The sequence below is a fragment of the Crinia signifera genome, chromosome 5 (assembly GCF_055691185.1).
Source record: "Crinia signifera chromosome 5, ASM5569118v1, whole genome shotgun sequence".
NCBI lineage: Eukaryota > Metazoa > Chordata > Amphibia > Anura > Myobatrachidae > Crinia > Crinia signifera.
Genome location: NC_139221.1, coordinates 300,017,673 through 300,041,168, shown reverse-complemented (window position 1 = coordinate 300,041,168; position 23,496 = coordinate 300,017,673). Strand labels below are relative to the sequence as shown.

Sequence of the window (23,496 nt, the reverse complement as noted above, 5' to 3'; positions counted from 1 at the left end):
ATGGATCTGCGTGTCGGCATACAGTTAGAAGGGGGGCGGGTTCAAGTTACTGCAGGAGCAGGGGACCGCTGTCGGGTGTGGCTGTAGCGAGGGGGGAGGACAGGAAGATAGTCTGGCAGCCCCCCCCCCAGGCAAACACAACAGCCTAGCGCCTCCCCGCCACCAAGGGGGATGCGCCCAGTGCCCCACCCGCATCCCCCAACGTCACCTCCCCTTCCCACCATTATTCCACTCAGGTCACACACCTGCACGGATCTACAGCCACGCTGCCTGCCTAACAGAAGCTGCCTGTCGCCCAGCTGAGAAGCACACTCATCCTTCTAGCCAGACACCCCTACCTGCCACCCAGGGGACCCACTGCCTAATGATGAGAGTTGGCTCCCAGCCAGACTTCACTACCTGACACTCCATGGGACCCGCTGCCTGACTCTCCCACCTGCCTACCACCCAGACACCACTACCTGCCGCCCAAGGGACCCGCTGCCTAACGCTCCCAGAAGGATCCCACCCGGACACCGTTACCTGCCGCCCAGGGGACCCGCTGCCTGACGCTCACACCGAACTCTGTCCGCTCCCAGGTAAGACACAAACGCTGCCTCCCAACCCCCCTCCCCACTAGCCGGCCAACCTAGCCAGCCCCATGTCTACACAACGCACACACACCCCTGTCACTCAAATTCACTACAAGAACATTATTCACCAAATTACACTACATCTCACACTCACATATATTTCCACTTCAAATGGGGCGAAGCCCCTCACGACGGTGTGAAGAGTGCCCGGAGGGCGCGATGAATCACCTAATATATATATATATATATATATATATATATATATATAAGGCCGAATGTAATGACACCTGAGATGGCTGGAGGTGCGGGTTCCTGGCCGAAATCGGAACTTTTTTAAAGGGGTCAATCATTGACAAGACAAAGCCATGTCTTGTAAATGATTGAAATTTATAAAATACCCACTGGGAACCCACAACTTTGGCCCACTCAGGCGTCATAACATCCAGCCTATAGTTTTCTTGGCTACAAAACCTAAGCAAACAATAATAGAATAGTAGGAGCAGTGACTGGAGGTGGCTTTATGTCAGTCTGGAGTAACCTCTAGTGACCACATTTAGAATTACTTTTCAAGATGACCCAGTAATCCAAAGCCACAAGTATATGTACCATTGTGTATATGATGATGTTATGAAGTCATACAATGTTATCTCAGAAATCCACTACAGTCACACCTTCTCAATCAGCGGTCGCCAGCATTCCCATACTGGAAATTACAGTTCCATGGTACAGTAGTAGCGAAACGTTGTCAATAGCTGCCTTAAATCGGCTGATATCTTGTGCCCTATGGAAAGGAGCAATGCTATCAGTGGTTGCTTTATGCCCTGCACCCGTATCATTACATGCCACAGAATTCTCTGGCATTATGCTGTCAGGATGGGGAGATGCCACCATACAGTCATTGATTTTTTTCTTTTGATTACTAGAAAGTAGCATACTTGCCTAGTCTCCCAGGATGTCTTGGAAGCTGCAAAATCTTACTCTGCCCTCACATCACATGCCGCTGTCCTGCCCCCTTCTGTTGCGCCACGGACCCCTCCTTGTCACCTTTTTACTGTGAAGATTTTAACAAAATTGAAAGGGCTAATCCTAAATTGGTGTGTGTTATTATCACTGGTCTGCATGTGTGAGTGTCAGCACTACAGACCTTCTCATTAAGGGCTTTGCGCTGTTGGTCCAAGCTGTGTATGCGCTTTGAATTTGGTAGGTTGGAATTTTTAAAAGTGAATGTGGTTGCATGCATGGGTAGACCATTGTCATGTCTAACTTTTGTCACTGTGAAACTAATGCATGCCTAACTTTTGTCAATATCTAACTAAGGGAAAGTCTAACTTTCGTCAGTGTCTAACTAAGGGAAAGTCTAACTTTTGTCAGTGTCTAACTAAGGGAAAGTCTAACTTATGTCAATGTCTAACTAATGCATGTCTAACTTTTGCCAATGTCTAATGCAGCCCACACACGCACCGATTCCGGCGTGCGTTGTGGGCTTAACTAGCACACACAGCATCGCATCGTATGCCTTGTGCATATGATGTGCATGCGATGCGATGCTGTGCTAGAAAAAGCTAGTACAAAAAGTATGTGCAGCACATACTTTTTGTACTGTACGATGAGGTGCCGCGGGAGCGCGCACCCCATCGTACAGCATCGCACCGCCCGCATCGGTGCGTGTGTGGCCTCCTTAACACTGCTGAGAAACATTCCGTCTGCTTTCTATGAAAACTGTGCTAATTCCTATAATTCTAGGCCGGCTTCCAAAATGGAGTGAGGTAGTGCGATAGTACGTTATGGTCACCTACTGCCACTATCTCTCCCTGTCACTTCTCTGTCCTATCATCCTGTCACCCACTGATCCCATCACCCTCTACCTCTCCATCTCCCACTGCCTCAGCTTTTCCCTTGTAACACTATCTCCCCATCACCCTCTCCCCTGTCCTGTTACTCTAAGCTTCTCCAAGACATCACCGTCATAAGTATTTGTTATTCCGTTTAAGGCCACACCCTTGTTGTGAAGTCATACCCATTTCCCAGGTGTGTACATGCAAGTAACCCCTCCCCCTTCTCATGGTGCCCCCTGTCATTTTTTTCCGGATCCGCCCCTATAACAGGCTGTTTTTTGGGAGAGTCAGGCTAAACGCAGGCGTGCCCAACATTTGAGCAGAAGTCCTGTGACATAAGGGCTCTGCAAATTAGCAGAGACATGATCAGGTCTGAATAACCCCGAAACAGTGGCGTAACTACTGTAAGGCAGCCCCAGCAGCCGCTTGGGGGAACAAGCGGGAGCAGGTTCTGTGTGGGCGCCGGCACCCGCTCGACGCACTCAGGGCAGCCGAGAGGAATGCCGGGCCCCGGTAACATTTGGGGGCGTGGCCTAAGTGTGGGAGGTATGGCCATCTCCTACGTTTAGGCCACACCCCAAAATGTTTAGAGGGGGTGAAAGAAAACTCTAAACTCAGCAGCAGCAACACACACCTACAGCATGTGCTGTGCTGACAGCAGGCTTAGCATGAGTCCTCACGCTGTCAGTGCTGTATGTGTGCTGCTGCTGCTGCTGCCAGGAGGGATGGAGGGGGATGGGAGGGGTCAGATCAGGGCCCCTGCGGGGCCCCTCCAGCAAGCCTGGGCCTGGGTTATTAGTACCCCCCCCCCCCTCTCGGCTGCCCTGAACGCACTGACATGCTGCTGCCTGCCGCTGCCCACTGACTGAGCACCGGAGGCGAGTCAGCCACAGCGCGGGTGCGGCCATGGCAAAGATGACAAATCCTCCCTTCTGATTCAATTGACTGTACACAGAGCCGCCTATTGGCTACTCTGTACAGGATGGGCGGGCCGATGGGCGTGCTAGGGGGGCCTGGGATGCGTCGGAGCCAATGGAAGCAGCAGTGTCTGCTGGTCTCTCTTCCTCTATCCTGCTTCAGCTTCTCCGCTATGCGTGTGACGTCATCACCTCACACGCTGGTGAAACATGCTGGAGAGGAGCCTGGAGGGGGGGGGGTGCCACAAACTTTTTGGCAGGGGGGAGCAAAATTCATAGTTACGCCACTGCCCCGAAAATCCTCACTGCTCTTCACTGTATTTGTAAGTGTTGCAGTTTGTGCGAGACGGCTTGTAGCACACCGTGCTGATGTCTGTTCACACTAAATTTATGAGATCCTATTTGGCGGTTTCAGGGACACCCGAGGTATGCTTAGCTCATGTTTGTTATTTCTGTAACGTCTAAAATGAAAAATGCTACAATAAACCAGGGCGTTTGTTTCTGAGAAGGTGAAAAAACATCAGCGCTGGCCTTTGTCCTTGTAAACAGTTACATCAAGTAAGTCATTTCGTCCTATGCCCCAATTAATGTGATAGATCCTGGGACAACTTTGCTATTACATTTTGTAATGCTAAGATATACACACACACACACACATAATATATTAATAATTTTTATCCACCGGTCCATCATTGACATTGTGACATTATGGGCTCCCATATTCTATTACAACATCAGCAGTGTAGTTCAGGGACTAGTGAACTCAAAAGTGTAATCTTCATACATGAAACATAAAAAAACATTGTTTAGTGTTGGTCTGACTTACCATTGCAGCGCTGTAAGAAAGTGAAATGTAATAGAGCAGGGGTCTTCAACCTTTAAGACAGTGTGGGCCACATTAAAAAATTCAACGAAGCCCGAGGGCCACTAATCTCTACTGTGGTATTTAGCACAGCTCTTAATAGATAGTTGGCACAGCTGCCCATACAGATAAACCCTGCCCCCAATATATAGTCTGCACCAGGGCTATTTCTAAACAATTAGGGTCCCAGTGTGAACAGAATAAAAATGCAGCCCCCCATACATAATTTGGTATTTAAGAAATTGCGCGCGCCACAGGCGCGTGCTCCCAAAAAGAGGTGTGGTCTAATTATAAGGGGCGTGGTCTAATTATAAGAGTGTGAACTAGCAGGAAAAAAATTACCTGACATCTCACTTTTGCAACCTGCATGACCAGACATTGGTTACCGCAGAAATGGTTGTTGTCCTTCCACGCTTAAGTTGGCTGTCTAAAGGCCGCACAGTGACATATAAACATGAAGGCCCATTACACCATGATGCCCATTACACATTATGCCACACACCATGATGCCCATTACACATTATGCCACACACCGTGATGCCCATTGCACAATATGCCACACACCATGATGCCCATTACACATTATGCCACACACCGTGACACCCATTGCACATTATGCCTCACACCATGATGCCCATTGCACCTTGCACTATAAGGCCCCCAATACTCCTGCTTATGCATATGATGCCCCCAGCAGTGCCTCTCACAAAATGCCACCTGTAGTGTCCCTCATAAAATGCCACCAGTAGTGTCCCTCACAAAATGCCCTAGTATATTCCTCCATAGTCAGCACTGCATTGCGCAGCATGCCAGCCCTCCCTTAGTCAGCACCACATTGCACTGCCAGCCCCCCTCCCCCATAGTCAGCACCCTCCCCATACACAGGGCCACATTGCACTGCCAGCCCCCTCCCCCATAGTCAGCACCCTCCCCATACACAGGGCCACATTGCACTGCCAGCCCCCCTCCCCCCATGTCAGCACCGCGGTAGCTAGCCGGCATCACCCTCTCCTGAGACACTTGCCTTAGTGTCCCTTGCAGAGGTCTCCTTCAGAGGGCTGCTGCTGGCGGCGTCGGCTGTCTTAACAGCCAAGGAGCAGGCAGGGACAGGTTCACGGCTGCCGGCGGTTGTCATACTCACTCCAGTCTCCCGGCTGTCTGAAAGGGCACGGGCGGGACGGGTGCGCGGCATCAGGAAGTACACAATGCGCATGTTCGCGCACAGTCCCGCCCGCCCCAGCCAGCACATCCACCTCCGCCGCGTCCCACTGCTAAGGGGACAGCGCGCGGAAGGATTTTAAGGGGACAGCGCGCGGAAGTATTTTTTTTTTTTAATCAGCACGGCATTTAATTAAATAAATGCAATTCACTGGCGGGCCACCAAAAACAACTCCGCGGGCTTGACAGGTTGAAGACCCCTGTAATAGAGTATTGCCATTCCACTCTTAAAACTTTTATATCCCGCATTGATTATTGCAATAGTCTCCTAACTGGTCTTCCCAAGAACAGACTCTCACCACTACAATCCATTGTAAATGCTGCTGCTAGGCTGATCTTCCTAGCAAGATGCCCATCATCTGCTAATCCGCTCTGCCAGTCCCTGCATTGGTTGCCTGTATCTTACCATATTCAATATAAAACACTTCTACTCGCATATAAAGCTATTAGCCATACTGCACCAGTATATATCTCCTTACTTATCACATATCTCCCATCTCGATCACTACGCTCTGCACAAGATCTGCGTCTCTCTTCTGCACGGATCACTAGCTCCCATTCACTATTACAGGACTTTCATCGGGCTGCTCCCATCCTATGGAATGCCCTTCCACGCACAATAAGACTCTCCACTAGCCTCCAAACTTTCAAGCGTTCCTTGAAAACTCACCTCTTCAGGCAAGCCTATCATATTTAAGTTCTACACGCATTACCCTCTGAGGCACTTATGTATTATATAGCTTCCCTTCTGGACTTGTAACTTGGTGGGACTGCTATGCTACTGTATTACTGATGCCTGTCCTTGTGTTTCCCTCCTATGTCCCTATAGATTGTAAGCTTGCAGCAGGGCTCTCCTACCTCCAAGTCTGTCTGTTGTTACCCAGTTTGTTTTATCACTGTCTACTATTGTAAAGCGCAACGGAATCTGCTGCGCTATATAAGAAACTGTAAATAAATAAATAAATAAAAACTTCAATTTATGTTTAGAAAAGGTTTTAAGGTGCGTACACACGGTACAATTTTTCATCCAATATCGTTCATTTTGACCCATCTGAACGATAATGGTCAAAATATTGTTTATTATGTATACTACACACGATGAACGGCAATGCATGGTACCGCGGGCCGTTCAATTTGGATATCTTGAAAAAAAATGTTATGTCATTCATGCCCATTTACGATTGTTCCGGACCAGCACCAAAGCCACTGTGGTTGCAAACTCTGCTGTCTACGTTATCCAGCCCTGTGAGAACCACTTGCCAATTATACAGATTGTTCCAGATGGATCTGATCAACCAAACAGGATAATTATCCCACCCCAACTGGGCATTATACCGGAACTTTGTCTACATTTGCACTCATGCACCTTGCTCCTCCAACATCTAAGGAGCCCTATCTGCACAATTGATCGAACTCAGACCAAACCCCCAAGTCCAACAAAAGGGTGTGTTATACTTTCTAACCTATGCCAACATCCCAGGAACTCAAATTTACTGATACATGCTGTATCCATGTTTTAATTTTTGATTGCAATTGTTTTATTTTGCCAATTGTTGCTTGTATTGTTACCTTTTAATTTGTCTTCATTAAATAAGATGTATAAAGATATACTGTACGTGTATATTTTTTAATTCACGCAGTGAAACCCAGCGCTGTTCACCCATTCTTTACTCGTTCTATTTGTTGAGAAGTTCTCACACACTCCTAAAATGCAGCAGCTAAGATAGCATCCCCTGGATACAGTTTTTGCTTTTCTATGCTACAGTAAATCTATTTTATACTGTATACGATAAGTGTGTAGCATCTAATGCAGAGTGGGGAACCTTTGGCCCTCCAGCTGTTGTTGAACTACACACAGGGGAGGAATTCCCAGAGAAAAAGGAGTCTGCTGCCGCCGGGCTCCAGGCTTACAGGGGGCACTCCTTCATTGTCTCCCATTGTCCCGTTTACCTGCTCCTGAGGAGCATGCAGGATGGAGCGACTACCATCAGCTCCTCCCTGTGACCGGGGCGCCGCATCTCCCGTGACCCTGTGTGGCTGCGCCGCTACTCCTCGAACACAGTGCTGCTCCTCCTGTGACCCGGCACAGCTACTCCCTGTATGCGACACCACTACTGCCTGTATATGGCGCTACTCCTCTCTGTACAAGGCACCGCTTGTACTGTGACCCAGCACCACTTCTCCCCATACACAACACCACTGCTACTCCTATTAAACGGTGCCGCTCCTCCCGTGAAATGAGGCTCATTTTCCTGTGTTCCCCTGTGACCTGGCGCCGCTCCTTCCATAACCCGGCGCCGCTCCTACCATGATCTGACTGGCTGCACTGAGTGACTGAGGAGATGGAACACAGTCCCTCTATGCACTACATTGAATACCAACAGTCGAATCAGTGTCAGAAGCCGGCGAAAACAGCCAGGATTCCGACTGTCGGGAAGTTCCCTCAGACGCAGTGGCAAACGCAGGATTTTTAGAGGGGAGGTTTCCAAATGTAAGAACCACGAATGCTGATTAAGCACTGAGTGAGCATAAACCCCTGATGGTTCCCCAGGTTACGCTGGAAGGTCAGCTGATATGTTAATAGGATGGGCATAAGGCCTATCAGAGCTGTGGGAGGAGTATAGACAGGGAAGAAAAGGAACATACTCACAGGAAGTTCTTCCTCTGTCTGAAAAAGCTGTAGCTGGATCAGGCAAGCGCTGCTTTGCAGCAATCAAAATTCTGTTTTTTCTGTGCAAGCTTTCTTATCTTTACATTCTGCTCTTTCCTCTTCTGTCTCCTCTTCATAGATCTGTCCCTCTATTATCAACTGTCCCTCTCTGACTGTTGGAGCCATGGCCTACCGGCCGCGTAGGACGACCCGCCCGCCCGCCCGCCTTGCGGAGGCGGATTGGGAGGCTGCGGGGCCTAGCGGCGCGGTCCCTGGTGGTTCCAGTGGGGACCGGAGGGGATCGCGGCGGGGTCCTGCGGCTCCTGCGCCGCCCGCGCGTCATAGCGCGATGGTCGCGGCGCCGGCCGATGACGCGGCCCGGCGCCGGACCTCGCGTAGTGGAGACGCAGGCCGCGGCACGCGCGGCAGGGGTCGCGGCGGCCAGGGGGGGTCGGGCAGGGGTAGAGCCCGTGCCGCACAAGTACGCGGAAGAGGGCTAGGCCCCCGCATAAACGCTGGCGCGGCCGCTAGGCCTGGATCGCGGCCTTCCGCCTGGTCCAGCGCCAGAGGCGGATTCGCGCCAGTGAGACAGCCCACCTCCACTCAGCCCCATGATCCTAGGGCCTTGCCCAGCTTCTGCCCCTCATCCAGTCCCATCCTGGCTTCCAGGCTGACCCAAGGGGGTCTCCCCTCCGGAGCCCCCTCTCCCACCTTAATAGACCGGGTAGAGGCCGTGGGCGAGCCAGGGGAGGAGGTCAGGGGCCGAATAGGGCCCAGATGGTGCCAGCAGCCCCCGCTGGCACCCCTAGGGGCCTGAGCATACTGCTGTGCAAAATCTCTGCTGGGATCTGGGTAGGTGTTCCGCAGCAGCCATGTTATTCAGCTCTCATGCAGTGCATAGGAGGCAGTGCATGATTGCTGCCACAAGGGGCACGGCTGAGCTCAGACATGGTCTAGACTCTGCGGATCTACTGGTGACTCGTGAGTCATGTAAATAGTTCAGTAGTTCAGTTAGTTCCCTTCCTACAGATCCCTGGACTAATCTCGGACTCATACAGCCATAATGTGGCTGTACAGTGCCTCTGGGCGGCCATGTGTGGTACTGCCTTGCTCAGGCACATGTATGGAGCTGAGCCATAGTTTGCACTGCCATGCTGCCTTCATATTAGGTCACGAGTTACACTCCCAATCATGTATTGGATGTTATATACTGTAGCTCTGTTTACTCTACAGGACAAAGAGGGATAGGTATGAACCTTCATAATACATAAAGTGGAGCAGTTTCCCCTAGCAACCGATCGGCTTCGGTCACATTTAGGCTGTGGAAGATAAATGACAGAAACTGACTGGATATTTTGCAAACTCTTTACTTTATCTCTCTCTAAAGTCAGTTACATTGGGGAAAAGGGACATGTTAAATACTGTATTTTAAAGCAAACTAGTGACAGTATATTACTCTGAATTTGGGTATTTTATTGCATATTATGGAAGTTGAAATAATAACCAAAAGGGGATAAGTTTGGCAGAGCTAAACAAAGAATAGGTCCCTATAGTGCGCTTTCGCACTGCCTAAACGCTCCGCAAGCTGTATTTAAGGCGGTTTTCGAGACAGGTCTGAGCCTTGACATTGCAGTAGATGGCCGCTTTGAATGCCATTTGAATACCATTCACATCAATCAACCCGTTTGATCCCCTCAACATGTTTCAGGGCAGTAGGTAGGGGACGGGTCTGTAGTCTGATGTTTGTTTTCTGCTAAATACCGTTTCGAGCCACTCTCACTGCATAACAATGGCCCTAAAACGTGTAGGACCGTTTTGGAATATCGGTCATCTTTCACTGGTAAATCAACTCTGCACTTTCTGTTTGCCTTAAACGTGTTTAAATTGTGAAACAACGGCAATATTCCGTTCAGCGCAGTGTGAAGGGGGTATAAGGGTGCTGTATAATTCACTGCTTCTAAAATAGGTTTAAAAAATCAGATTATTCCCATCTGATCATCCTAACGAGAATATTACTCCTCCAATGAGCTAGTATAAAAACCCCTGCTCTGCGGGTAATAAGTTAGTCTGGTGCATCTAGTTCTAATCACTCCTCTCAGTCTCTGATGGTATAGTGAGCCGGATGGACTGCCGTAGGTAGGCTCGAGTGGAGGTCGTCCCGAATATAAGACTAAGCACCTAAGTCTACATCACATACTGGGAAAGCTTATTGACTCGAGTGGGACCCTCATTTGAGTATAAGCCGAGACGGGCTTTTTCGGCATTAAAAATGTTATCGAAAAGTGAGCTTATACTCGAGTATATATATATGGTAGTCTTCTGAGCTAATCTTTTGGGTGAACTAGATCGTAATGAATTAGTCAAAAAAATTAACTAGATTTCCCATCACTAAGGGGTAGGCCGCGGCAATGGCGCCAGGACCTCCTGGCAGCCCGGGGGGTTTGGGCAGAGCTAGTGCCCATGGCGCAACTACCCCGGGGGCGGCAGGGCCGCTGGGATGATGCCACTGCCCAGTCCCCGACATTGGGGAGGTACAGCATCTTGGCGCGATGGTTAACGCCATGGGCAGGCTTCGACTCCCATAAGGGGCACCACCATATTATATAGTGAGGCCGTTAGAGGCAGGGGGCGGGGTGCTACTGCCACGATCACTGCACGCCCCTCTGGCATTCCCGGCAGTACAGATGGTGGAATGGTTAGCATCACTGCCTCACAGCACCGATGGCATTGGTTTGGTTCCCACCATGGCTCCAACGGTGAGATGCTTGTATATTCTCCCTTTAGACTGGCCTGCGGGGTGACGTGTGACAGGGATGTAGGGCTGGTAGTGCAGGCTACCGGGGACGGCCACCCCCCTTCCCCTATTGTGGGACCCCAGTCTTCTGTCCATCCCCGGGGACATGCCTTCTGCAGGACCGGCCAGGCGACGATGGCTGCGGAGGACCGGGCTGGTCCCTCAAGGCAGCGCTGAAAGGGGGTCTCGGGTAGTTCCCGAAAATACTTCCCCTTTGTTGGGCTGGCGCGGTGTAGGGCCCCTGCCACCTACTGCCTGTAAGAGAGTACAGCAGTTTATGGCCCCCCCCCCCCCCCCTTGTGAATTCCTTCATGGACCGCAGGTCTGGGCTTTCCCCTACTGGGGCTCTGCCAGCTCCCAACCTTGTTATTTTGCCTGCCCTGATGAGCTGCCTGGGGTTACAGCCTCTTCAGTGTGGCGCCCGTAATTGTGTCCCCAGTGGCACAGGAGCTCAGGCCGTTTGCCACTTAGGCCTCACAGGGCGGGCCAGATCCTCCTCCGGTGGTTGTTCCTGGAACTCGGCTGTTGGGACCCCTGGCATGTCCACAGAGGTGAGCCTCATGCCGGAGGCAGGCACTTCAGATGATTAGCATGGAGTGGAGGGGCTAGCCATGAGGGCTATCATGCCCGGGACATTGTGGTGCCATCAGGAAGGATGGCACGAGGGGGAACAGTTTAGGCTGTCTGCCCCTCATGCAGGTAAGACACCTGGTGCGGCTATGGTGGCCGTTGTCTGGAGTTGGTACTCCTTGGGGCGTTGTTGCCTCATTACGCAGGATGCTGGCAGGATGCTGGCAGGGGTGCCTTTCTTTTGTATCGGCATGGTAGGGCGGACCCGTCCCGGTCCTTTCTGGTGCCCAGTGCGTTGCGTGGACGGCTGCGCGCCTCGCCGGCACTCCCAGACTGCAGGCGACCAATTGATTTGACATTGCTCCCAGCCTTGCTGGGTGCCCTGAGGGACATTTTGCTGGCCTGACTATGAGGTCCTGCTGTTCCGAATGGCGTATGCAACGGCGTATCATGGTGCCTTCAGGTTTGGGGAGCTGGTGGCCAATGTTCCCTCTAATTTTACGAAGGCTGTGTGCGGCAAAAGATTTTGGCTGTGCAACTTTGGACGGAAATTAAAAATTTTGTGTGTCACTTATATATAACTGGAAAATGACATTCTGCATTTGTGTTAACTTTACTTCAAAATGATATTAAACATTTAAACATTCAAAACACAGCACACAATGTAGTTAATGGGTGAAACACACATTAATTGAGTCCAGAACTGCAAAAAGGGACCACTGCTGCTTTGTGCGCTCTGTTGTAATGTCTGTGCGCACGCTCGTCGAGTTGTGTGCGCGCGCACGTGCGCACAGCTTAGAGGGAACACTGCTGGTGGCGCCGTCAAAGCGAATGCCCTCACCACTGACCGTGGATGACCTGGTGGTCCATGTGGATTCGGTGCTATGTCACCTGCGACGATCTAAGACGGACCAGGCTGGGAGGGGGCGGTGGCTGTCCTTGCTCCCGTGCACGGTGGAAAGGGCGTGCCCTGTGACGTTGGTCTCGGCCTTCGCCCAGGTGCGCCCGGACCTTCCAGGCGCATGGCTGATGCACGAGGATGGGTCACCGCTCACCAAATACCAATTCTGTCACGTCTTGGGACGGGCGCTGGAGGCCACGGGTCTCGATCCTAAGGAATTCGGGTCTCATTCCTTTAGGATTGGGGCTGCTACCTCGGCGGCTGCGGAGGGCCGCTCCGACGCAGAGATTCAATCTCTGGGTCGATGGCGCTCGGCAGCATTCCGGAGGTACATTCGGCCAGCTTTATCTGTCACTTTTCACCATGGTCGACTGGACGCATAAGCGCTCGTCAACTTACAGTGGGGGCCTTGAGGTGTGTTTTCACATCCGTCTGGGGGCACAATTCGGCTATAATTACAATCTGGCATGGCGTACCTGTTAGTTTACTCCAGACGGTGTGTTTTGTGCCTCAAGAGCTGGTCGGCCACGGTTTTTTCTCATTCCTCTCTCTAACAAGCGTGGGAATGCATGGTATGCAAGCTTGTCGACAGCCTTCTAACCTCTTTATAAATATTTCAGGTCGACAGGACGTTAAGTCCATTTGGATGATTGGACATTCCTTTGTCTATTGGGCTTCCAGGGCAAACATAGTATCTGATGTACGCGTGTTTGGTCAAGCTGGGGAGGTTAGGTGGCTGAGTGAGAGAGAGGTATGCTATGAAAAGGGCTGCAGGCTGGGCTGATTCGAGCCCTGAGAAATGTTGGGGTCCCGAGAGTCATCATATTCCACCTGGGTGGCAATGACTTAGGGCGGGTGACCGCTCTCGAGCTACGCTCAGTGATTGTGCGGGACCTCTATTTTATTTCTTTGTATTTGCCTGCATGAAAGTTGGTGTGGTCCTCCATTATATCGAGGATAGTGTGAAGGAATGCGATGTCCTGCCCCCGCCTGGAGCGTTCCCGGAAGACGGTGAACGCTGCAGTTGAGAAGTATCTGCTGACCAATGGCGGGGGTGTTATTCGCCATGACGCCATCAGCTTTCAGCGGAGTGCGCTGTATTGGAGCGATGGTGTTCATCTGAGCCCGGAGGGCGTGGCTCTGTTTTTGGGCGATGTCTTTAGTTGGTTAGATACACAGTGCTGAGCGTTTTTCCTACTTGGTGGCGGTGCTGCGGCTTAGGGCCTAGCTTTGGCGGTAAAGAACGGTCATCCTTGTAAGATCTTGATGTGTGTGTGTGTAGATAGTGGGGTGTCGCTCTCTCCTGACATCGATGGTCATCGGCCATGCTCCCGCCCGGGGTGGTGGTCACCACTAGCACGAGTGGATGACCGGGGAGAGCGATCACCAGCGATGGTGTGTATGGTAACATCTTTAACCCCACTTTCCTATAATGACCGTTCTTTGGTGCCGCCACCATTATATATATAGTTAGTTTAATTGTCAAAATAAATTGACATTCATTTTGAAACGCCAGCACTTGTGTCTGTGTCTTTTTTATTAGATAAGTTAGTGCTAAGGTTTAGGTTAATTTTATGGTGAGATGGAAGGTGTGGACCTGGGGATACCTGATGGGGAGTTTAAGAACCACGAATGCTGATTAAGCACTGAGTGAGCATAAACCCCTGATGGTTCCCCAGGTTACGCTGGAAGGTCAGCTGATATGTTAATAGGATGGGCATAAGGCCTATCAGAGCTGTGGGAGGAGTATAGACAGGGAAGAAAAGGAACATACTCACAGGAAGTTCTTCCTCTGTCTGAAAAAGCCCCGCCCACCCTTCCCTATTTCTTTTCTCTTCGGCGGCGGTAAAGAACGGTCATCCTTGTAAGATCTTGATGTGTGTGTGTGTAGATAGTGGGGTGTCGCTCTCTCCTGACATCGATGGTCATCGGCCATGCTCCCGCCCGGGGTGGTGGTCACCACTAGCACGAGTGGATGACCGGGGAGAGCGATCACCAGCGATGGTGTGTATGGTAACATCTTTAACCCCACTTTCCTATAATGACCGTTCTTTGGTGCCGCCACCATTATATATATAGTTAGTTTAATTGTCAAAATAAATTGACATTCATTTTGAAACGCCAGCACTTGTGTCTGTGTCTTTTTTATTAGATAAGTTAGTGCTAAGGTTTAGGTTAATTTTATGGTGAGATGGAAGGTGTGGACCTGGGGATACCTGATGGGGAGTTTAATCCAAAATCTACCACTCTGTAGCGCATTGGAGTAAGTACAGGAGTCTGGAAGAGCCATAAGAGCCCTGAATATTGGTATTTTTATACACTGGATGCTGTATGGAATACAGTATTAATATTTACCAGTACGGATGGTCTATAGCAGTGGTAGCCAACCCTAGCCCTCCAGAGCTACCAACAGTTCACATTTTCCAGACAACCTAGCTGCTGCACAGCTGCACTCATTAATCACTGACACATTTTAAAAGATCCACAGATGGAGCTAATTAGCTCACTTGTGATTCTGTGAGGAGACCTGCAAAACATGCACTGTTGGTAGCTCTCGAGGACTAGGGTTGGCTACCCCAGGTCTATAGTATAGGCTGTTTCAAACATTTAAATAAGGCTCCTGTCTCTTCCTCCTGGCAGCTGCTCTCTGGTCCATTGCTATGTTTGAGTGCTCATATCCACACATACAGTAAATGTGGTAGAAGAAGCTGGTACACTGGGCATGTGCCGCAGCTCTGCTCAGTCCCTTACACTGCATGATGTGGTGGCGGCTCTACTGATCATATTATATATTATTATAATCAAGTGATTTACACGCTAACCTCAGTGTGCGATATCACATCTATCTAATTGACGCTACAGATAGTATTACTTTCACCTACTTATAGAGCTACCTTGTTATGAACATTCTGGCTGTCACATAGATTCTAATCTAGTGGCTCCCTGAAAGTGACAGTGAGTAGCGAGAAGACTGTCACAAGAGCGCCGATAATATGCATCAAGCTCATTTTCCCGTTCTGCGCCTCATAGCAGCCTAAACATTTCTACCTGCATTTATCCTTAGGAATGACATATGACTCACAGCAAGTGCCTGACGCCATGCCCCTCTGGGTATTCTGAAGTGCAGTGCGCAACCCCTACACATACAGAACTCTGCAGTGTGTGTGCAGACACACAGAAAGCAAGTGACTTGTCTAAGATAACAAATAGCAGACATGGATATTGAACCAGCCTCCGACTCGGTCTGTCTGTGCTGCTTTCTTTTCTTTCAGTCAATAGAAGTGACACATATATAGTACTGCAGTAACTTAATCACTTCAAAGTCAGAGAGTTCAGATGGTTACAGCACAACTTTTCAAACAATAAAGTGACAAAGAATGAAAACGCTTCTTAAACCTCAGCCTTGATAACAATACACACAATTGTTAAAGGATTACATGACGTGGCAAGATACTGCGTTACAATGTTATGAGAAAGCGAGGGCTGCCTAGGCATGAGGGAATATAAGAGTCTGTGCAGTTTGGGATGGTATGACAAAAGCTAGAAATCAGAGTGTCACTTACCCATATAGGTGCAGTGTAGATGGGGTAGCCAATCAGGTGTAGAAGGGGTGGTAGCTTAGGTGGAGGTATATAAGAGGTAGTCAGGTGATCCATCTTCCTCTTGAGTCTGGATTGCAGTCGGTGCAGAGTCAAGGTCGGAGCGCAGCTGCAAGAGATAGTAAAACAAAAGTTAAGTAATTCACAATAACTTCTTATTGCCCCAGCAGCCATGCGCCGCTCCCTCAGATCGCCCCCCCCCCCTCCCTCCCCTCCCCGCTGGCTGTCCGAGTCTGCCCGGCCACTGTCTGCATCAGCAGCACGAGGTGGCGGCAGACGGGCACCACAGCCTGTCACAGTGGTTACCGCCATCCTGAGCGGTCATCTCCCCGGACGGGCTCCCCCTCTTCTCCCCCTACATCGTCAGCGGCGTGCGCGTTGTACGCATCACCCCCTGCTCGCCGCTGGATTGATCCGGGTACTTCCGGGCGGTGCATGCCTCCTCCCGGGTCACCCGGATCGCCCGGCTACTCTGGGGGGGCCTCCCCACATTACTGCACCTACTGCCCCCCTCCCCAGCCCCCTCGCGGCGGGAAAAAAAACGCGTCCGAGCGGCGGCTGGGGGGTCACATGAGCCGCCCAGGAGCTCAGCTCCGGCGGCAGGGCCACAACCCCCCACACCAGGGGTGGGGGGCCTGATATCCCAAAAACACAGTGGGGGGGCCAGGTCGCCCAGGTATGAGGGCGGCCTGGATCCCCTCCAGGGCATGCTGGCCGCAGGTCATGAAGCTCTGGCTCCCCCTGCTGGCCATTTTTTCATCACCGCTATCACAGGGCCCCATTAGCCGGCACATATGGGTTACCTTCTCTAGGGGCGGGATTAGGGCAACCCCGCCGCCTGCATTCCCCTGGATCCGTCCGGACACCGTCACCTCCCACAACTTCCCCCTCCGGGGTCAAGGGGGTTCCTCTTTCGGGGGGTCTTGTACCCGGTCAGGGCGCTGCCAGTGCCAATATTCCCATGGCGGGGGGCTCCATTTATTATCAACCCCCACATTTTACACCCCCCCCCTCAGGGCCGGGGGCGCCATGGGCACCGCCACAAGGCGGCACGCCCGCACAGGTAACCCATCTGGGTATTACCAAGGTTCCGGGCCCATTTTCCTGCCACGGACCTTCAGACCCAATACCCGTCCCTTAGGCACTTCGGGTACAGCTACCCACCCGCCCCAGTCAGACGTTTTTCCCTGCGGGGAGTTCTGGGGGGCAGTTTCACGGACCTTACGGCCGGAATTGGGCAGGCCCAGGGCAGCATATATGGTGTAATGGTTAGCATTACTACCTTGCAGCACTGAGTGGAGTTTGTGTGGAGTTTGTATATTCCCCCCAGGCTTAAGCGAGATTCCCTGGGCATGCCATTCAGCCACCCCCGGCTCCCACCTGGCAGGCGGGTTTCCCCGCTTGTCCCCATCCAGCTCTCAGGCCCCTTCTAGTAGAGTTGGTTATGGTGCTACCTCCGCCCCCTCACAATTTCAGGGCGGGGTTGGGTTTTGCACTGGTCATAAGTGAGTCACTAACCACTTGGCATGCTTCTTCCAAGGTCTCATCAGTTGCACGGCGGGCAGCCGCGGACGTGGATCATCATTCTGGAGAGAACATTACGCAAGCAACTGCAGCTGCAGCAGGGACGCCGCATGAGGCCGGGTCTCTGGATGCTGTCGACCTTCCGGGTGATGGTGAGCATGATGAGTTTGATACCTGAATATTCTGCAGGCCATTCCTCCGCCGCTGCGAGGAGTCAGGAACCATTAGACGCCCCTGCAGGTTTGCCTAGCTAGCAGCGCGCGCAGTTGCACAGCAAGCAGGGGTGGGAGGAAGCGGGCTAGCAAGACTAAATCCGTCGCTGAGTCCCAGCTTTCCTTTGACATGGTCAGTCGCAGTAACACTGCAGGGTCCAGGGGTCTTCATGAAGGCACAAAGGGAAAAATAGCCAAAGGGAGTTCGGGGATGTTTTCACGTTTACTTATTGCGGCAGGGCCAGGAAATCGGCAGGTGCCGGTGAAAACTTGTATCTGAGTTTTCGCCACTGGGTTAAGTGTTTCCATCTGGCTAATTTTGACCCTAGACCCAAGAAGCGCAACAACCTTCGGCGGTACATGTTCCTTGTACACAGGTTTTTCTAGCTTACAAGGTTAAGGCTCGGAGGGATTAGGACGAGAAACTTAGTCTGACCCACACCGGCACACAGGTTACGGCCGAGGGCCTTAAGCATGTCAGCATATGGTGGCGGGACATGGGTAAAGGCCACGCTGCTTATGAGTCACATCCCGAGAAGCCATTTTCCCCCTGGCAAGAAGGGTACAAGCCAGCCGCTAAAGGCAAATGCTTTGCCTTCAACGATACAGAGTGTGATAGAGGGAAAAATGCCTTTTCACCACGAATGCTGTAATTGGGGGCCAGTCACCCAGCTAAGACCTGTAAAGCCACCCCGCTGGCGACGCCAGCACCAGCTCTAAGTAAGGCACATCTTCATAGTCCTGTTCGAGCTGGAACCCCGTATGCATGCCTACACTAACAGGGAAGAGGCCCTGTTGTTGTTACAAGGTTTAGTTACGGTTTTAGTTTGCCCATCCCCGATGACGCAAGGGTAGTTCCTCGCAGGAATTTGAAATCAGTGGTGTATGCCCCCGAGGTGTGAGACGTGAGGTGTGAGCCGAGGCAGCGCTGGGCAGAATGGTTGGCCCGTGCACGGCTGACCCATGGCCCAGCGTGTGTTATTCGCCCTTTGGGAGTAGTACCCAAGAAGGCTTCGGGTAAATACCGGTTAAGCCAGCACCTGTCTTACCCTCACAGGGCATCCACTAACGATGCTATTACTGATGAAGTTGCAAGTGCGTTATCAGCTGTTGATAAAGCACCCAGGTTGGTCCACAATTTTTTGGCACTATGCACTCAGGGCCAAGTGGGACATGGGGTCCGTTCCTGCCTCCTCCCGTGACACCCTAACTTATGGGTATCAGTGGCCGACGCCAGGACCAAGGGCTCACCGTGCGTCATGTCTTGCCTAGGCTTAGGGATTTGCCCTGCAGCCGGCGGCTGTAGCCTAGCCGGCTGACAGAGTCTACAAGTTGCGGGTCCCTATCCAGGGCAGCCGGGCCAAGAGGAAGGCCAATCTAAGGCAGGTCCAGTCATTACTGGGGGTCCCTTAGCTTTGAGTGCTGGGCCGCCCCCAGGGGCGAGGGTTTTGCCACAAGCGGAAAGGGGCTACAGCGGGGACTGAGTTTCCCCATCCATGGTTAGGCTGTCCCGGGAGATACGCTATGACCTGGTCGCTGGTCTCCATTTCTGGTGGACTTTAATGGGGTGCTTCTTTAGACCGCAGAGCCTTCGCCTATGGCCAGGCTTCAGTATTTACGCAGGCCCCGGGGTCAACGGGTTTCGGGGCATTTTTTCAGGGCGAATGGCGCGCAGCCCCATGGCCTCAATCATGGATTGGGAGTGGTTTCACTGCCATTTTGCTGCTATTCGAGTTCTTTCCCATCGTTGTAGCGGTGGGATGGTGGGCTCATAGATTGGCAAGCCAGACAGTAGGTTATGGTGACATAACCTAGGAGGGGTGCACAACACTAACAACCATGCACCTTTTTTCACCACTGACACAGCGTTTGCTTGGACATTTGGTATTCCGCTGCTTGCAGGGCAACATGCATTTTATGGCGCAGCACGTTATAGGGGTGACAACGGCATAGCCGATGCTCTGTCGCGGTTCTAATTTGCAAAGTTTCGCGAGTTGGTACCGAGCGCTGCGCCCCTTGGGCTCACTTGTCAATGTCCTGTATGGCAGATCATGGAGCAGATGTGAGAGGATTACCTGGCCCCCTCCACCCGTAGGGCATATGCAGCCACGCTGCAGGACTGGGCGGCCTTTTTAGGAGTCCCCGGGAAACAGCGGAAGTCGGTTGATGACCGTTGTTGTTTCATGCGTGGGCATTATGGCGCGGGCCTGTCAATCTGCCATGGCTGCGGCATTAGCCGAGATATATTTTGTGCTAAGTTACGCGGAGAAAGGGACCCCACCAAAGCCTTTGCGCTAGCGAGGGCTTTGATTGGCGAGCGTGAGTGCAGACAATGACAGCGGATTCCCACAAGTCCAGCGAGCTGTAAAGGCGGTGGAAATTGTAGCCTGTGTTCAGAGTGTAGCGGAGAGCACAGAAGAGACGTCACTCTTTCGGGTGGCGTTCTCTTTTGCGTTCTTTAGGGACTTTAGGGTCAGCGAGCTGGTTGCGGCCAGCAAGAATGCCACTGATTTAGGTGCGGTTCGAAGACATGGTCTTTCAGGACGGGTCGTCCTTTGTGTGCTCCGCCGGTCTGAGACCGATCAGTTGGGCAGAGGTCGCTGGGTATCCCTTAAGTCCCAGCTGGAAAGGGGATCTGCACCGTGCGGCTGGCCACGGCATATCTGCCTTTGAGGCCTGCCACTCCGGCCCAGTTCCTCGCACATGCTGATACATGGCCGTGACGCGCTTACTGTGCACTGCTGTGTTTAAGCGTTGTGTGGCTGCGTTGGGTTTGGAGGTCGCCGATTGCGGGACGCATTCGTTCTGTATTGGTGCGGCCACCAACGCAGCAGCGGAGGGTCTTCCAGTGAATGCCATACAAGAACTCGGCCGCTGGAAGTCCTCCGCTTATAAATCTTATATTCGTTTAGATAAGGTTTAGCACGCGCCTTTGGCGCTGGATCCAAAAATGATGTTTACACTCGGTTCTTTAACGGCAACGTTACGGAATCGAGGGTGTGAAGGGAATTTTTTACTTTTTCCTCCGATAGTGGTCTGATTACAATTGGCTTCCCCCCCTCAAGTCCACCGGAGGTTTTTTAAGGTTTTCCCCTTCACTTGGATTCTAGTGTACTAATTTATGTTGTGCATTATATGTCTAACCCTACGTTGTGCATTGTACAGTTTAAGTTTGAATGCTAACTGGTTAGAGTTTTCCTTTTCAGCCCTTCCCCCCCCTTCAACGACTCATGCCACTGTCTGGTTCGTCGGGCATTCATTCATTTTCTGAACATCCAACCATCAGTTAGCTGTCAGGGCCCGGGCAGAGCTAGGGGCGAAGGCAGTACATTGGTTCGGTGTCAGGGGTCTCCCGTGGAATGGTCTTTTACCATTGTTGTCAGACAAAGAGCGTCGTTGGGGTCGCCCGGATGTTTTTGGTGGTCCACCTAGGAGGTAACGACTTAGGCCAGTGAACCAGCATAGGCCTTATTTTGAGGATCGAGGCTGATTTTAAGACTCTGGTTGGCCTTTGGCCTGGATTGCGGATAATTTGGTCCGACATAGTGCCTCGTTTCAACTGGAGAGGCTGCTGGAACCCTAAGTCCTTAGAAAGGATCAGACGCAAGGTTAACTTTGCGGTCTCCAAGGTGGCCACGTCCATGGGAGGCACAGTGGTTAGACACACCTCTTTAGCACTGGAGACCCCATCCTTCTACAGAAGTGATGGTGTCCATTTGTCAGAATCAGGCATGGCCGTTCTCCTTCAGGACTTGTTTAGTTGTTGCAGATAGGGGATTAGTTGTTTTACTCTGGTTGCCTTAGCTTATTGATAGGGTTGGCGGGCTTGGGTTCTACAGTAATTGTCTTTAAGTGGCAATTTTTGAACCCAGCTGTGGCGGGAGGGCGCTCTCGATCAGCAGTCCAGTTTGAAGTACAGGAGGTCACTGTGAGGTATTGCCACCCTCTGCCAGGAAGGCTGGTGAGTCCTGCCCCCGAGGGGGACGCAGGACACTTTTAGAACTGTCCTCACCATGCCCTAGGAGGGGCAGCAAGACAGTCACAGCGCAGGCTGGCTTTGAATTCAATGGGGGGCGGTTCATCGCCCTGGTTACAAGTTGGGGCGTTTTAGTCGCCGCCATTGTTAACGTTTTATGACTGGCTGGTCTCCAAACGCTCTCCAGGCCATCCCTTTTCAATAGGGTCATACCACAAAAAAATACCCTTGACCTTTTAAACTTATGCAGTGGTTGTCCGTGTCATTATTTCAGGTCACGTGTCCGTGTGAGTTATTTCAGGTCATGTGTCCGTGTGATTTACTTCTAAGGGTAATCAAGGTTTAAGTTGAAAGAAAAGGTTCATCACAATAATGCAGTAGACGCCTTAGAGAAAGCGAGGGCTGCCTAGGCATGAGGGAATATAAGAGTCTGTGCAGTTTGGGATGGTATGACAAAAGCTAGAAATCAGAGTGTCACTTACCCATAGAGGTGCAGTGTAGATGGGGTAGCCAATCAGGTGTAGAAGGGGTGGTAGCTTAGGTGGAGGTATATAAGAGGTAGTCAGGTGATCCATCTTCCTCTTGAGTCTGGATTCCCACCCTCCCTCCCTTGTGCTAATCTACCACCTGGCATTTCGGTCTTCACCCAAATTTGGCTCTCATTAATTTAATCTTAATTGGCGGGAGGGCGCTCTCGATCAGCAGTCCAGTTTGAAGTACAGGAGGTCTCTGGGAGGTATTGCCACCCTCTGCCAGGAAGGCTGGTGAGTCCTGCCCCTGAGGGGGGACGCAGGACACTTTTAGAACTGTCCTCACCATGCCCTAGGAGGGGCGGCAAGACAGTCACAGCGCAGGCTGGCTTTGAATTCAATGGGGGCGGTTCATCGCCCTGGTTACAAGTTGGGGCGTTTTAGTCGCCGTCATTGTTAATGTTTTATGACTGGCTGGTCTCCAAGCACTCTCCAGGCCATCCCTTTTCAATAGGGTCATAACACAATAAATACCCTTGACCTTTTAAACTTATGCAGTGGTTGTCCGTGTCGTTATTTCAGGGCACGTGTCCGTGTGAGTTATTTCAGCTCTTGTGTCCGTGTGATTTACTTCTAAGGGTAATCAAGGTTTAAGTTGAAAGAAAAGGTTCATCACAATAATGCAGTAGACGCCTTAATCGCTGTGGATGCTGCAGTAGCTGTGACAATGGAGCGCAGTGTCTTCGGGGTACTCCTGTGTCCATAAGATTTCGTATCAGCTTTGTGTTTTTGTAACGTATGAAAAAACTCCAATATGAAGAACACACGGCAGGTTCTCTCTGCTCTCAATAGCATGTGACTTTTTAATTCCTAGAAAACTTACCAACTAAAAGTTTGCAATTGCCACCTCTTAACCCTTTGAGCGCCAGTGTTGCTGTGAGACATCCTCAAAATATCCCCTAAAAATGCCAGCGTCGCTAACAGCAACTGTTCTGTTTCTTGGGTGCAATATTTAACTAAACTTCAAATAATTGACTTGCCCATGTTTGTATTGATTTATACTAAAAGAACGGTCGGTGTGAGCGGTGCTGGCATTTTTAGCGGATATTTTGAGGATTGCTCAAAGCAAGAATGGCATACCTCCAAACATTGGAGATACAGTAGGAGGGACAATTGGCGCGCACCAGAAATATTGGGGGCATGGCCTATACTCCTGATGCTCCTGCGAGGACACGCCCTCATTCTAGCCGCTGTGGGGGCCTGGTCAATGGCTCTGTGAGCTGCTAGCCATGCCCCCTGCCCCTGAACAGAGGGACTCACAACTACCCCCCTCCCCTCGCTGCAGGACACGGGAACGTTCCAAAAAGTTCCGGCGAAAAGCAACACAGTTGGGAGG

The 23,496-nt window shown here is 51.3% G+C and overlaps 1 long non-coding RNA gene across 1 annotated transcript in view; it reads right to left on the bottom strand.

The window, feature by feature from the left end:
• Positions 1-1,531: 1,531 nt before the first annotated feature.
• Positions 1,532-23,496, bottom strand: part of LOC146081262 (uncharacterized) — a 73,526-nt gene continuing 51,561 nt past the window's right edge. The window contains exon 3 of the long non-coding RNA XR_014475101.1: positions 1,532-1,623. This is a non-coding gene — a long non-coding RNA (uncharacterized LOC146081262). The remainder of the gene's footprint in view (positions 1,624-23,496) is intronic.